Below are 15,102 nucleotides of genomic sequence, written 5' to 3'. Positions count from 1 at the left end.
ACAATTTTTACTAGGATTACCTATAGTCGAACATTACTGATTAGTTATTAGTGGTGCTTGTCAAGGCATCACCAAAACTATATTGATTTACTTTTTGTTAATGTAAGTTTTTATATAATTTTAGTTTTTTCCTGTAATTTTATTTAAGAAAATCAAGACTCTTTATATGTATACAGTTACCCTATTTCATCTGAATCAGAAGAAAAAAGATGGATTAGTACTTCTGGTCATTCGGTGAGACTCCTGGCACTCTCTTCTCTTACTAAACTAACATTCATGCTTTCACACACTGTTTTTCTGTTTATAATCTCTCCGCTTGAGTGTTGTCCTTCCCTCCCTCTCTCGCTGTTCTGTCAATTATACCACGTAAATGATACCATCTGTGTAAACAGACAAGTTTGTTAGCCCCTCCTGTAGTCTTTAATGATAAACACTACACTTGAAGTACTAATGAGATAGGTTGAACGGTGGGAAAAGACAGAAGAAGAGAGAAAGTGAGAAAGAGAGAGAGAGAGAGTAAAAACCACTATACCAGGATGTGGGCTGTTTTTCTTTCCTCCCTTTTCATGTGCTTTCTTTTATTGGGCTTGTAGTTTTCTCTTTTGTCATCCTTTTTTGTATTCATCATGATCCCTGACACTGTTTTCTTCTCCTTGGTGTCTAGATATGATTAACCACAGTATTGTTGTTTTTTATTTATGTTGACGGATAAATTTCCTCTGATATGAGATAAACGGGGAAACCACAGTAAGTGTCTTTAATATACAAACTGGGACAAATCCGGTCATACAGAAGCAGAGAAAATGCAGACTAGATGGTAGAAAGTCCTCACAAAAGTTCCCATCTACCCACCCATTGTGCTGTGATTGGTCTAAGGTACAGAAATGTAAAGCAACATGCTGACAGCGGTTTTCCACTGCTGGTGAAGTGTGGACTTAATGTTAACCTCAAATCAAAACACCATCACCTAAAAATACTGTGAAACAGATAACGGATTGTTCAAAACATTGGTGAACTGTCATCTTTCGGTACCAAACCCGCCCCTCTGGATGTGTCTGAAGTTAAAATGCTATGGGTTTTTTTCTTTGCCCAGATAAAGGTAGTTAGAGATAAAAGGTGTTCCCTGACAATAGCAAGTGTGCAATTTTCTGTGGTTTGAGCTCACGTGCCAAAAGAAATGTTGACGTTGTGAATAGCAAACATGTCTAACGTTTGACAGTGGAGAAGTGAGGGGGATTTTACTGTAAGTAACTGCCTGTTTTTACCGTTAAATCCTAATTACTACTTTTGGTTTGGCTTTCATTTGGAAATTAATTCGAAAAATTGCTAACAGATACTCTTTAAATTATAAAATTATATGGAAATTCATTAAGCATTAATTGTGGGACAACAGAAAAGAAAGAGATTTACCCAAAAGTACAGAGAATCTCAGAAGAAAAAAATATGTATTGTGGCACCAAATTAGTTTGTGAGATTTAAAGATCAGTCTGTTCATCACACTTCAGCATCAAATAAGATTATGAAAAAGAAAATTTCCAGTTATCACTTGCAAAACATACACATAGACTATATGTTAATACAGGCTGCACAGACATGTAGTGTCTCATCAGGCTACTAAATTAACAATAATGCATCTGAAAGGAAGCATTATTGATACAGCCAGATGTGTCCAACACCTGTGTTATAAATCTGTGTAATTCAAGTGAAGCATATAGCTGGAGGTATTAAGAGAGAAGGGGAGGAAAAGGTGAGCGAAGGTGCATAGAGAGGAAACAGTGCGTGATTCCTGCTGGCGTTCTCACATACGGGTGGATCTGTAGGAACACGAGGAGCAGGTATCTGCCTGTTCAGCTGGCATGGGATTCAGGAATCTTGGAACACTAAGTTTGCCAAGTGGCCTGGCTGGCTCCATGCACAACCTTTTTAGCAGCTGCCGGATCTATGAGTTGGCCATCAACCAGTGCACGACACGGTCAGCGAGGTCAACAACTTTACCTCAGGGTAGCTTTGAGAAGTTGCCAGGACAGAGCGACTTTCGTTTTTGCCTGTTTATGACAGCTGTAAGAGAACTATGAAGGCTGAATTGAATCCAAAAGTTAAAAAAATAAAACCATAACAAAAATGAGTCAGTCTGTAATTTTATTTGCCAGTTTAAAATGCATTAATGCTACACAAAGTAAAGGAGAATTTGAATCACTTTCAGTCTAAACACACACACTTAGATCTGTGTAGCCAGGAATTAGCCGATCAGATAACAAGATTAAATGAGTGATATTCTGTCTCCCGCAACAGTAATTGGCGATTAGCTGATAACGATATATTAAGGCTTAATGAGCTGGTGCTATTTATAAACCATCGTTGACGATGAGACAAGATTCTGTTAACGCACAATTCACTCAGTCTATATTTATTTTATTTGATTATTTATTATAATTATATATTATAAAATATTCTTTTTATATAGTTATTATATTAATCTGCTTTACATTTTTACTTGACCTGTTATTGATGTTGTAATTAATTAATGAATAAATTCATTTTGTCTAAAAAAAAATATTTTTTGAATCTTTAGAGGCTACGTTTCATAAAAACGTGTTTATGACAGCCAGCATGTAAATTACTATATAAAGCTATATCATTAGAATAAGACTTTTTTTTTTTGTTTGGTGCATAAAACAAAATGTTTCTGGGTCAAAATGATGGAGCAGTCATATATTTCATCAGATCGAATTTTGGTACATTCTTTATTTCTTTCCTCATAAAAACATAGCCTTGAGCACAAAGTTACTTGTGCACTGTAAAAAGTGATAAGTTCAGTTAACTTAAAAAAATTTAGGAAACCCGTTGCCTTAAAATTATTAAGTACATAATAATTAAAAAAAATATATTAAGTACATAATAATAATAAAAAAAAAAAAAGTTAAGTGAACTCGACAATTCAATTAACTTATTTTTTTAATTATCATTTACTTAAAAATTTTAAGGCAACGGGTTTCCTCAATTTTTTTAAGTTAAGTCAAATTATCACTTTTTACAGTGTGCCTTCCACTTTTCTTTCTACTTCCTGTCAGCTATCTTTTTTCTGCCCTCCTATTGGATGCCTCACATGTTGTGTATTTTCAAATCTATTTAGTAGGGTAACTAAATAGTGTCCTTAGCTTGCTGCAACATCTTGGTTAAGGATTAGTCAAACCGATACTATTGAAATGAGTTGTTGAGGTTTGTTGGAGTCGTTACTGTCACCCAGGAACGTGAATTGTGACACCCATGTCCATTCATAATGCGAATGTCTGAATGAATCAGACATGTCCATATATAGCCTAGCTTGCAGTCCTGGCATGATGAAGACCTGTATGGATAAAAAGACATATGAATTTACTAAAGAATGCAAATTTAAATACTTTCAATTACTACAGGAAACATTCTATAATGTTTTATTTTTTAACATATAAAGTAGACACTTTAGAATTTAGGTATGCTTTGTTCGAAAGTAACTTTGTTACACTCTGCAGGTTATCTTTTATTTTTTTATGTATTTGTCTACTCTAGAGATTTGCGAAAGATTGTTTTATGAAACATTTGCTTATGAGGGACTGAGAACTTTGCTGCTTTCAGTACTGAGAAATGGATGCAAAAGGTGACAAGTGAGTTGAAGATATATGTCAAGCCACACCCTACAAAGATAAACACCATCTAGTATGACCATACTACAAAGCCTACTAATATAAGCATGTACTAAAATATGCATGTGTGCATGAAATCTAGAGGACCCCACTGTGGTCCAACAGAATGTTAAGATAATGTAAGACCAGTTACTACTACTACTAATGCTACTACTACTTCTACTACTAATAATAATTATATATATATATATATATATATATATATATATATATATATATATATATATATATTGTAATACACCTTTCTCAAACTCAGAGAGCAAAATAATAATAAGGATTTCAAATAATGTAATAAAGATTTCAAGACTAAAAAGTTTCACTAATGTTGGTAAAAAAAAATCCCCATGTTTCTGTTTAAGAGCTACAAGAAGAGGAGCAGTTTGAATCATAGACCACTATGAGAATGATTCATCAAATCTTGTTCCCAGCATCAAATAAATACTATTAAAGTCCTTGTATTCATCTTCAATTCTCGTTTTCCATTTCTCAAGAAATGTTTTGACGGTTTTTTACGTCATGATATTGTGCTTGCACCCTAAAATACAATGTGAAAAAGCTATAGTAAATAAAACTCAATGTGTAAACATGTATCTGCAGATCTGCTGTTTATTCAAGAGCAGTATTAAATTCATGAACAAATTATAAGGATCAAGGACATACTGTACTTTATTTCTGCAGCATTTCCTTATGAAGTGTCTGAAGGATTCACTGGATTCTTTAGAATTCAAAACTGTTTGGTTTCCTTTCATTATTGGACTCTTGTTGTGCAAGAAGCTGAAGATGGCTGTAACAACATGTCTGTTGAATTTTTTTTTAATTTCCTTTTATGATGTTTTTTTTTCTCTTCTTTCATTAAACTGCCATGCATCTTAGATGATGGACATCTCTGAAAACCGTTATGGTCTTTTTATTTATTTTTTATTAATTAATTAATTAATTAATTGTTTTTTTAATTGCAGGAAATATTGGGTTTGCAATAATGTCAAATAAAGGTTCATTACCTTGTCTTCTTTCTTACACACGTGATCAAAGCAGTGGATGATATCCGGCTGCTGTATATCAACAGGCTTGTTTAAGACATTGCGAAATACCTGAGTAAACATCACATCATCCTGGTCTAAATCAGGGGATTGTTATTCTGAAAGTTTAGACTCTGATAAGTCTCCCACAGTCCATCATTACTGTGAGCCAGTTGATCTCATTGTGTTTATAGTTTACCGAAGGACTGATTGTAAACTCATTGCCTTCTGCTTGTCATGTAGTTATACATTACTGCAGGTCACTTATTTATTTACATGAACACTGACCTTGACACTGCTGGCCCTGACAGTCATCAAACACACCGCCATAGGCCTCTGACAAAAAATAAAAAAAAAGTGTGGCATATGTTAACTAGCGAAGATAGTCAATGACCTGGTATCACTGAAGAAATTACTTAGAACTACATAATTCTAACCTCACAAACTCACATTTCTGTTGATTTATAGACGTACAGTAAGTAACTTGATATTCTTTACCAAATCAATTCAGAGCGGTCCAGTAAAATGCAATGAACCTAACACTATAGTGTTACTTTGATTTCACTTGAATCGCCAAGGGGTAATTTTGAAGAATATTTAAAATTGTGAGGGAAAAAAAAATACAATGTAAAATCACTGTTTTCTATTTGAATATATTTTGAAATGTAATTTATTTATGTGATGTAATGCTGATTTTTCAGCAGCCATTATTCCAGTCTTCAAATCATTTTATTATGCTGATTTAATGCTCAAAAAAAAGCATTTCACATTATTTTCACAGTTTAAAAAAGTTGTGCTCTTTAATATTTTTGTGAAATCTGTGATATATTTCTTTGAGAATTATTTGATTGATGGAAAGTTCAAAAACATGTTTTCTCATTTATTCATTTGTAAGGTCGTCTTATAGTGTAGCTCACCTACCTGGCTCAATTCTTGGAAGAGTGTTTTTGGGTTCAGTAAGCTGGTAAGCTTTGGCTGAGTGCTAACTTTTGGCAGAATTCCAGCAAGCTGAAGCTTCTTCCCTTAATCCCTAAGCTTTCACAAAGAGTTTGAGGGGGAAAAGAGCAAGAGGTGTCAGACGCGTAAACCTGCTGTCACTGCAGCACCTGTTTCATGTCACAGCTGTGTGAGTGAGGCCAACAAAGATTGAGCGGGGATTTCAGTTTCCCCTGACCCGGATCAGGGTTACTAAGACAAAGAGACTTCTTGCTTGTTTCTCCTTCATGTCTGACTCACTTTCTCTGCCAACTGTTTTCAAACAAACCAGGACCTTGAGGGCGATTGACCGTTCCTCCTATTACATTCCCATTAGGCTGACAGGAGAAACCACTTTTCAGCTTCTGAACAGGATCTGTTTAAGCATGTAATGGAACAGGTGTTTAATGTAAAGCAATGCTGAGCTTTTTGAAGCCCCCTCAGGTGCTATGACCCCTATGACTAAAACATGCTCTGAACATAAGCTGGAACAACCATCGTCTTGCCATTATGAATCACAAAGTCTTTCCATTCATGCTGACTTACTAATTACTCAGTACTGCACAGTGTAGACTAGACAGTGTAGTCCTGTCCCCATGTTGAGAGAAATCGGAAGTGCAGACTTCATTGTGACAGAGGCCACTTGAGATTTTAGGGGGAACAGTTTTAAAATTCATATTAACCTACTAGTAATATTGTATCACTGCAATCTCTAGAAGTAATCTATAACAATTTCAACTCTAATGTTTCATCATGTTTCATTTATTTGACAAATAATTTTGCATTGTAGTGTCAGGGGCATCATGTACTCATTATTTTTAGGGGGCACGAGTGAAGGGTTATGTAAGGGATAATCAACGGCTAGCTGTGCATTAAACGATTTGAATGCACGACGTAGAGGCGAAGAACCGCCCGACGCGCAGTAACCCCAACCCCCTTGAACCACCCCTGCTTATTCTTCGTGCAATCCAGAATGGTAGAACAGCTGGAAAGTTTGCATGAGCGGCACCCTCACAAACAAAACAGACGTGAATTTGCATTTCCTTCAGCCTGAGGCTTAATAATTTAACTTTTGGTGTGAAAGGGCTTTTACATTTGTTAAAAAACATAACTTTTTTAGGTAACACTTTATTTCGATAGTCCACTTTAGACATTTTACTAACAGCAACTTTGCAACATGTCAACTAGCAGTCATTAGAGTATTGGTAACTCTAACGAATGTGGTCTCCTCAGCAATAAACTATCCGCGCGCTCCTCTTTTGATTGCTGCCTGTCAGTTCCGGCGAAGCAGTGTTGCCAGATATTGCTAAAACAAAAAAAAACACACACACAACCAATCTCCTGAAAAATGCACCAAAATAAGTTTAAATCTTGTATTTTGCAAATAGTATACAGAATCTCTAACCTCAAACTTAATCTTCCCGCTTTATTAATGCCCTAATTACTTTATTCACGCTGTTACATTAAGTATTAAAACAAGTCCAGCTACGCTTATAATATCTAGATATGCGGAGCAGAGTGTTATTCCTGCGTTTCGCAGCTGCTGCGAGTCAGCCACATGAATTTATTCAGCGACATGATTTTAAATAATTTTTCATATGTTTTCAAATTTTATTTTTGAACATGAAACATTTACGGAGGTCTGCTATAGGCCTGGATGTGTAAAGTGAATGAGTGTAAACTATAGCCTATATGAATGAAATGAGCGCAAATCAATAGCTGCCAAATAATGAGAAAGAACCAAATTGCCTATCACAGCTATGCTGATGATACCCAGATTTACCTAGCCTTATCTCCAAATGACTACAGCCCCATTAACTCCCTCTGCCAATGCATTCATGAAATAAACTGTTGGATGTGCCAGAACTTTCTTCAGTTAAACAAGGAGAAAACTGAAGTCATTGCATTTGGAAACAAAGATGAAGTTCTCAAGGTGAATGCATTCCTTGACTCTAGGGGTCAATCAACTAAAAATCAAGTCAAAAATCTTGGGGTGTTTCTGGAGACAGACCTTAGTTGTAGTAGTCATGTCAAAGCAGTAACTAAATCAGCATACTATCATCTCAAAAACATTGCAAGAATTAGATGTTTTGTTTCCAGTCAAGACTTGGAGAAACTTGTTCATGCCTTTATCACCAGCAGGGTCTCCTCTCCGGCCTTCCAAAGAAGACCATTAGACAGCTGCAGCTCATCCAGAACGCTGCTGCCAGGATTCTGACTAGAACCAGAAAATCTGAGCATATCACACCAGTCCTCAGGTCCTTACACTGGCTTCCAGTTACATTTAGGATTGATTTTAAAGTACTTTTACTCGTTTATAAATCTCTAAATGGCCTAGGACCTAAATACATTGGAGATATGCTCACTGAATATAAACCTAACAGACCACTCAGATCATTAGGATCGAGTCAGTTAGAAATACCAAGGGTTCACACAAAACAAGGGGAGTCCGCTTTTAGTTATTATGCCGTTCGCAGTTGGAACCAGCTTCCAGAAGAGATCAGATGTGCTAAAACATTAGCCACATTTAAATCCAGACTCAAAACTCATCTGTTTAGCTGTGCATTTGTTGAATGAGCACTGTGCTACGACCGAACTGATTGCACTATGTATAATAATTTTCTATTCTTAAATGTTTTAAATTCCTTTTAAATCAATTATTATTTTTAATGACTATTTCACTTCCTTTTATGTAAAGCACTTTGAATTACCACTGTGTATGAAATGTGCTATATAAATAAACTTGCCTTGCCTTGCCTTGCCTTGGGGTCTGTGCACGTCTCTCAGAAATCAGAGCTTTGTCTGGAGTTATATCAACTCGACAACAATATCCTAAAAACAGTCCTAACTTCAAACCTTTTCGAAATCCAACTGTAAAAATGCATTAAATTAGCACTTTTCGAGAATGGCAAGACTTTACAAGACGAAGCAAAGCGATGTTTGATTAAGGCTTTTGGATGGTCCAAATGTTAAAAGTAACTAAAAAGTTACTTAAAGTTCAAGCGAGCTTTATTGTCATTCTGCTATGAGTAGGCTACTGAACACTTTCTTTACATTTCTTTCTTTTTTTTTTTTTTCAACTTCTTTTTTTCTAGTGCTCTTATTTAAGATTGTAGATGCTTGTCTCTTGTCAAATTTGTACACAAAGTTTCACTGGAAAATAATAAGAATAAAGTTATTTTTCTTTTTTTGATAAAGTTTTAAATAGAAGATATTTACAAAGTTATCATTTTAATAAAAAAAGAATACTTTCTTTAGTTATACAAGGCATATTTGTTAAATGAAAACTACGAATCGAACAGCTTTGCATTTAAAATGGTATTTTCACGTAATTAGACGAACTTCCGGTTTAAGCCACGGTCACTTCCGAATCTATCCGAATACAGATACAGATACAAATAATGGCTCTGTTGCACACCCCTAGTATGCTGTATGAACTCGTCACATTGCATGTTTAATTCAGAGAGAGGATCCGGTTATCTTCTTAGAAAACTGTTATTGTCAGTCTAATTTTTTTATTTATTTAGTTAATTTTTTTTTTAGTTTGACTGCAGCAATAGTAAGATTAGTATAGTATGCTATTCTGTTATTAGCTTCAGTTGAATGATAATATGAATTATGAGAATATTTATGTGGTTCAGAATCTAAAATGTCACACCAAAAAGACTTTTGGAAGCCTTCTCCAATATACACATGCAGAAAGTACAGCCACTCATGAGCCAGTTCACTCTGATGGACACCTCACTGATGATGCTCAATATGTTTCTTGAGTCCTGTGCATTTACAGAAGTCAGTGTATCGTTGCATGTCGCTTACTAACTAGCAGTTAATCTCACATCCTGAGACTGGTCCAACCTGCATGACTCACCCCATAAACGGCCTCGGTACACCAACCGCTCAAACAGGAAACAGACAACTTTGCAGAGGCTTGTTTCTTATCTTTCCACTTAAGAAATCCCTCTTCCTATACCTTTTCCATAAATCATGTACAATGTTCTGATGTCAGAATTTTATATTGCACATGACAGGGGTTTATAATGGAGATTGTACCCTCTTTTACAGTTATAAAGCATTAATAACAATGCTCATGTTGTTATTACTCTTACGTTATTACATGTTATCTGCCCCCCAAGATTACTGCTATAAAAATGCTACAATTTATAGCAATATTCGCAGTATTTCTCAGGCTTTAACTATAACTCGTTTGAAGTTATGGTGCTGCATATAACATTATCTAGAGAAACACGTGTTAGTGATAAATCCCCTGTGATGTTTGTACTGGCTACTGTATACAGTCCACCAGGTCACCATACAGACTTTATTAAAGAATTCGCTGATTTTCTATCTGAGTTAGTACTGGCTGCAGATAAAGTCTTAATTGTTGCTGATTTTGATATCCATGTCGATAATGAAAAAGATGCATTAGGATCAGCATTCATAGACATTCTGAACTCTTTTGGGGTTAGACAACACGTTTCATGACCTACTCATTGTCGAAATCCTACCTGGTCTCATGGCATTTACGTACCTGGGTGCACTTTTTAGCGTGACATGAAATACGTACCAATAAGTACATATCACTGCAGTTTCCAAAATAAATGAACACTTTCACACAAATTTACAGAGTTGCGATTAATAAAGCGTAATTTTCGCACAATTACTTGAAGAATATCATGCTATGACTTCAAAACAATATTAATATGCTGGGAGATTTGAAAACTGATGCTTTTGAACGTTAGCATCGCACACATCCAGCTTCATATCTATGGGTTTTCATCAATGATAAGTTGTTCGGTAGCTCACGGAGTACGGAGACAGACTTAGGAGACGAAAAGCACCGGTTCAAATCCCGTGTAACTACGGTTCGACAAAGCAGCTAAAGTCTGCGTAAAAGGAAGTTCAAATGGCACAGTTGCATCAGCTAATACGTTTTTATATCAGTTTTGCATTTGTTAACACTATCGGGTAGGTTTAGGGCTGGATTTGGTGTAGGGCATATTTCCAACACAATAGAGCATTAACCTTTAGCGACAGTCCCCGGATATTTGAATTCTGAACCGCCGCAATACGTATCTGAAGCAACGTAATAAAAAAACAGCGATACATACCAATATCTAAAATTGAAATCTGAAATTCTGCAGCAAAGCGATGATATCTCAGATCATTATCTAGTCTTGTGTAAACTCTATATAGCTAAAACTGTAAATTCTATTCCTTGTTACAAGTATGGTAGAACCATCACTTCTACCACAAAAGACTGCTTTGTAAGTAATCTTCCTGATTTATCTCAATTCCTCAGCATATCCAACAGCACAGATAAACTTGATGATGTAACAGAAACTATGGACTCTCTTTTCTAGCACTTTAGATACAGAAAGAAAACAGTCTGACCCCATGGTATAATGAGCACACTCGCACCCTAAAGAGAGCAGCCTGGAAAATGGAGCGCAGCTGGAGGAAAACAAACCTAGAGGTATTTCGTATAGCCTGGCGGGAAAGTACCCTATCCTACAGAAAAGCATTACAATCCACTAGATCTGATTACTTTTCGTCTCTTCTAGAAGAAAACAAACATAACCCCCGGTATTTATTCAATACAGTGGCTAAATTAATGAAAAATAAAGCATCAACAGGTGTTGGCATCTCCCAAGAGCACAGCAGTAATGACTTTATGAACTACTTTACTTCCAGAAGTCAAAGATCCTCTTTTGGCTATTATTAATTCATCATTGTCATTAGGATATGTTCCCAAAACCTTCAAATTGGCTGTTATTAAGCCTCTCATTAAAAAAACACAACTTTAACCCAAAGATCTAGTTAATTACAGACCGATCTCAAATCTCCCTTTTCAGTCAAAGACACTAGAAAAGGTAGTATTCTCACAATTAAATTCCTTCTTAGAGAAAAATGGTATCTGTGAGGAATTTCAGTCAGGATTTAGACCGTATCATAGTACTGAGACTGCTCTCATTAGAGTTACAAATGACCTGCTTCTATCATCTGATCGTGGTTGTATCTCTTTATAAGTTCTACTGGATCTTAGCGCTGCGTTCGACACTATTAACCACAACATTCTTTTGAATAGACTAGAATACTTTGTTGACATTAGTGGAAGTGCCTTAGCATGGTTCAAATCCCGTGTAACTACGGTTCGACAAAGCAGCTAAAGTCTGCGTAAAAGGAAGTTCAAATGGCACAGTTGCATCAGCTAATACGTTTTATATCAGTTTTGCATTTGTTAACACTATCGGGTAGGTTTAGGGCTGGATTTGGTGTAGGGCATATTTCCAACACAATAGAGCATTAACCTTTAGCGACAGTCCCCGGATATTTGAATTCTGAACCGCCGCAATACGTATCTGAAGCAACGTAATAAAAAAACAGCGATACATACCAATATCTAAAATTGAAATCTGAAATTCTGCAGCAAAGCGATGATATCTCAGATCATTATCTAGTCTTGTGTAAACTCTATATAGCTAAAACTGTAAATTCTATTCCTTGTTACAAGTATGGTAGAACCATCACTTCTACCACAAAAGACTGCTTTGTAAGTAATCTTCCTGATTTATCTCAATTCCTCAGCATATCCAACAGCACAGATAAACTTGATGATGTAACAGAAACTATGGACTCTCTTTTCTAGCACTTTAGATACAGAAAGAAAACAGTCTGACCCCATGGTATAATGAGCACACTCGCACCCTAAAGAGAGCAGCCTGGAAAATGGAGCGCAGCTGGAGGAAAACAAACCTAGAGGTATTTCGTATAGCCTGGCGGGAAAGTACCCTATCCTACAGAAAAGCATTACAATCCACTAGATCTGATTACTTTTCGTCTCTTCTAGAAGAAAACAAACATAACCCCCGGTATTTATTCAATACAGTGGCTAAATTAATGAAAAATAAAGCATCAACAGGTGTTGGCATCTCCCAAGAGCACAGCAGTAATGACTTTATGAACTACTTTACTTCCAGAAGTCAAAGATCCTCTTTTGGCTATTATTAATTCATCATTGTCATTAGGATATGTTCCCAAAACCTTCAAATTGGCTGTTATTAAGCCTCTCATTAAAAAAACACAACTTTAACCCAAAGATCTAGTTAATTACAGACCGATCTCAAATCTCCTTTTCAGTCAAAGACACTAGAAAAGGTAGTATTCTCACAATTAAATTCCTTCTTAGAGAAAAATGGTATCTGTGAGGAATTTCAGTCAGGATTTAGACCGTATCATAGTACTGAGACTGCTCTCATTAGAGTTACAAATGACCTGCTTCTATCATCTGATCGTGGTTGTATCTCTTTATAAGTTCTACTGGATCTTAGCGCTGCGTTCGACACTATTAACCACAACATTCTTTTGAATAGACTAGAATACTTTGTTGACATTAGTGGAAGTGCCTTAGCATGGTTCAAATCGTACTTATCTGGCCACCATCAGTTCGTAGCAGTGAATGAAGAGGTATCATATTGATCACAAGTGCAGTATGGAGTACCTCAAGGCTCAGTACTAGGGCCGTTACTTTTCACGCTTTACATGTTACTCTTGGAAGATATTATCAGGAGACATGGTGTTAGCTTTCACTGTTGTGCTGATGATACTCAGCTCTATATTTCTTCGCGGCCCGGTGAAACACACCAAATTGAGAAACTAACGGAATGCATAGTCAACATAAAAAGCTGGATGACGAGTATTTTCTTACTGCTAAATTCTGAAAAAACAGAGGTGTTAATTACCGGACCTAAAAACCCCACATGTAATAACCTAGAACACTATCTAACACTTGACGGCTGCTCTGTCAATTCTTCTTCACCAGTTAGGAACCTAGATGTGCTGTTTGATAGCAATCTTTCATTTGAAAGCCATGTTTCTAGCATCTGTAAAACTGCGTTTTTCCATCTCAAAAACATATCTGAATTGCGACCTATGCTCTCAACGTCAAATGCAGAAATGCTAATTCATGCGTTTATGACCTCAAGGTTAGACTATTGTAATGCTTTATCGGGTGGTTGTTCTACACGCTTGATCAACAAACTACAGTTGGTCCAAAATGCAGCAGCTAGAGTCCTTACTAGAACCAGGAAGTATGACTATATTAGCCCGGTTCTGTCAACACTGCACTGGCTCCCTATCAAACATCGTATAGATTTTAAAATCTTGTTAATTACTTATAAAGCCCTGAATGGCTAAGCTCCTCAGTACTTGAGTGAGCTCTTATCACATTATAGTCCTCCACGTCCGCTGCGTTCTCAAAACTCTGGCCATTTGATAATACCTAGAATATCAAAATATTCAGGCGGCAGATCCTTTTCCTATTTAGCACCCAAACTCTGGAACAATCTACCTAACACTGTTTGGGAGGCAGACACACTCTGTCAGTTTAAATCTAGATTAAAGCCACGTTTCTTTAACCTGGTTTACACATAACACACTAATACGCTTCTATTAGTCAAATCCGTTAAAGGATTGTTAGGCTGCATTAATTAGATCAACCGGAACCGGGAACACTCCCCATAACACACAATGTACTCGTTACATCGTAAGACGAATGGCATCTACGCTAATATTTGTCTGTTTCTTTCTTATTCTGTTTCTCAGTCCGTGTCCGGATCGGATGGTGGATCGGCACCGGGAGATGATGTCTGCGGCCCTGATCGTCGGTGGAGGCCGGGACACCAGGATGAGCCCCAGAGACATATCCCCAGTGAAGACCTCGACCAAAATTACAATTAAACTATAATAAAACAAAATAACTAAAAATATAATAAAATACCTAACTACTGTCACGAATCCGGTCTATGAACTTCCACTCACCAGAGTTCACTCGCTCACCACATGGACTCTTGCACTACACTACTGTTCCACTTCACCAGACTACAATTACCATCATCCATTGCACTGACGACACATACAGCTGATTGCACTAATCACACGCTCACACCTGAGAACTATCACACAATCGCACACCCTACATAACCATGGACTTCCCTTCACAGTTTGCCGAGTATTGATCTGCGTATAGCTCTCTTCAAGCGCTAGTTGCCTTACCATGCCATTCCGTGTTTTTGTTCTGTTCCAGTATTGTCCTGCGTTTATCTCTCCCCAAGTGTTAGCTGCGATACGGAACCTGTTTGTTGTTTTCTAGACTGTGTTCCCGTAAATATATCAAAACTTTTCAATTTTCTAAATTTTTTTATTTTTTTGCACCCTCAGATTCCAGATTTTCAAATAGTTGTATCTCGGCCAAATAATGTCCAATCCTAGCAAACCATACATCAATGGAAAGCTTATTTATTCAGCTTTCAGATGATGTAGAAATCTCAATTTCGAAAAATTGACACTTAAGACTGGTTTTGTGGTCCAGGGTCACATATATATATATATATATATATATATATATATATACAGGTGCATCTCAATAA

The 15,102-nt window shown here is 36.4% G+C and overlaps 1 long non-coding RNA gene across 1 annotated transcript in view; it reads right to left on the bottom strand.

Moving 5' to 3' along the window:
- Positions 1-3,046: 3,046 nt before the first annotated feature.
- The window catches only part of LOC131532805 (uncharacterized), a 44,045-nt gene continuing 31,989 nt past the window's right edge, over positions 3,047-15,102 (bottom strand). The window contains exon 4 of the long non-coding RNA XR_009268965.1: positions 3,047-3,349. This is a non-coding gene — a long non-coding RNA (uncharacterized LOC131532805). The remainder of the gene's footprint in view (positions 3,350-15,102) is intronic.

This window comes from Onychostoma macrolepis, chromosome 24, assembly GCF_012432095.1.
Source record: "Onychostoma macrolepis isolate SWU-2019 chromosome 24, ASM1243209v1, whole genome shotgun sequence".
NCBI lineage: Eukaryota > Metazoa > Chordata > Actinopteri > Cypriniformes > Cyprinidae > Onychostoma > Onychostoma macrolepis.
This window is presented reverse-complemented; position numbering and strand designations above follow the sequence as displayed.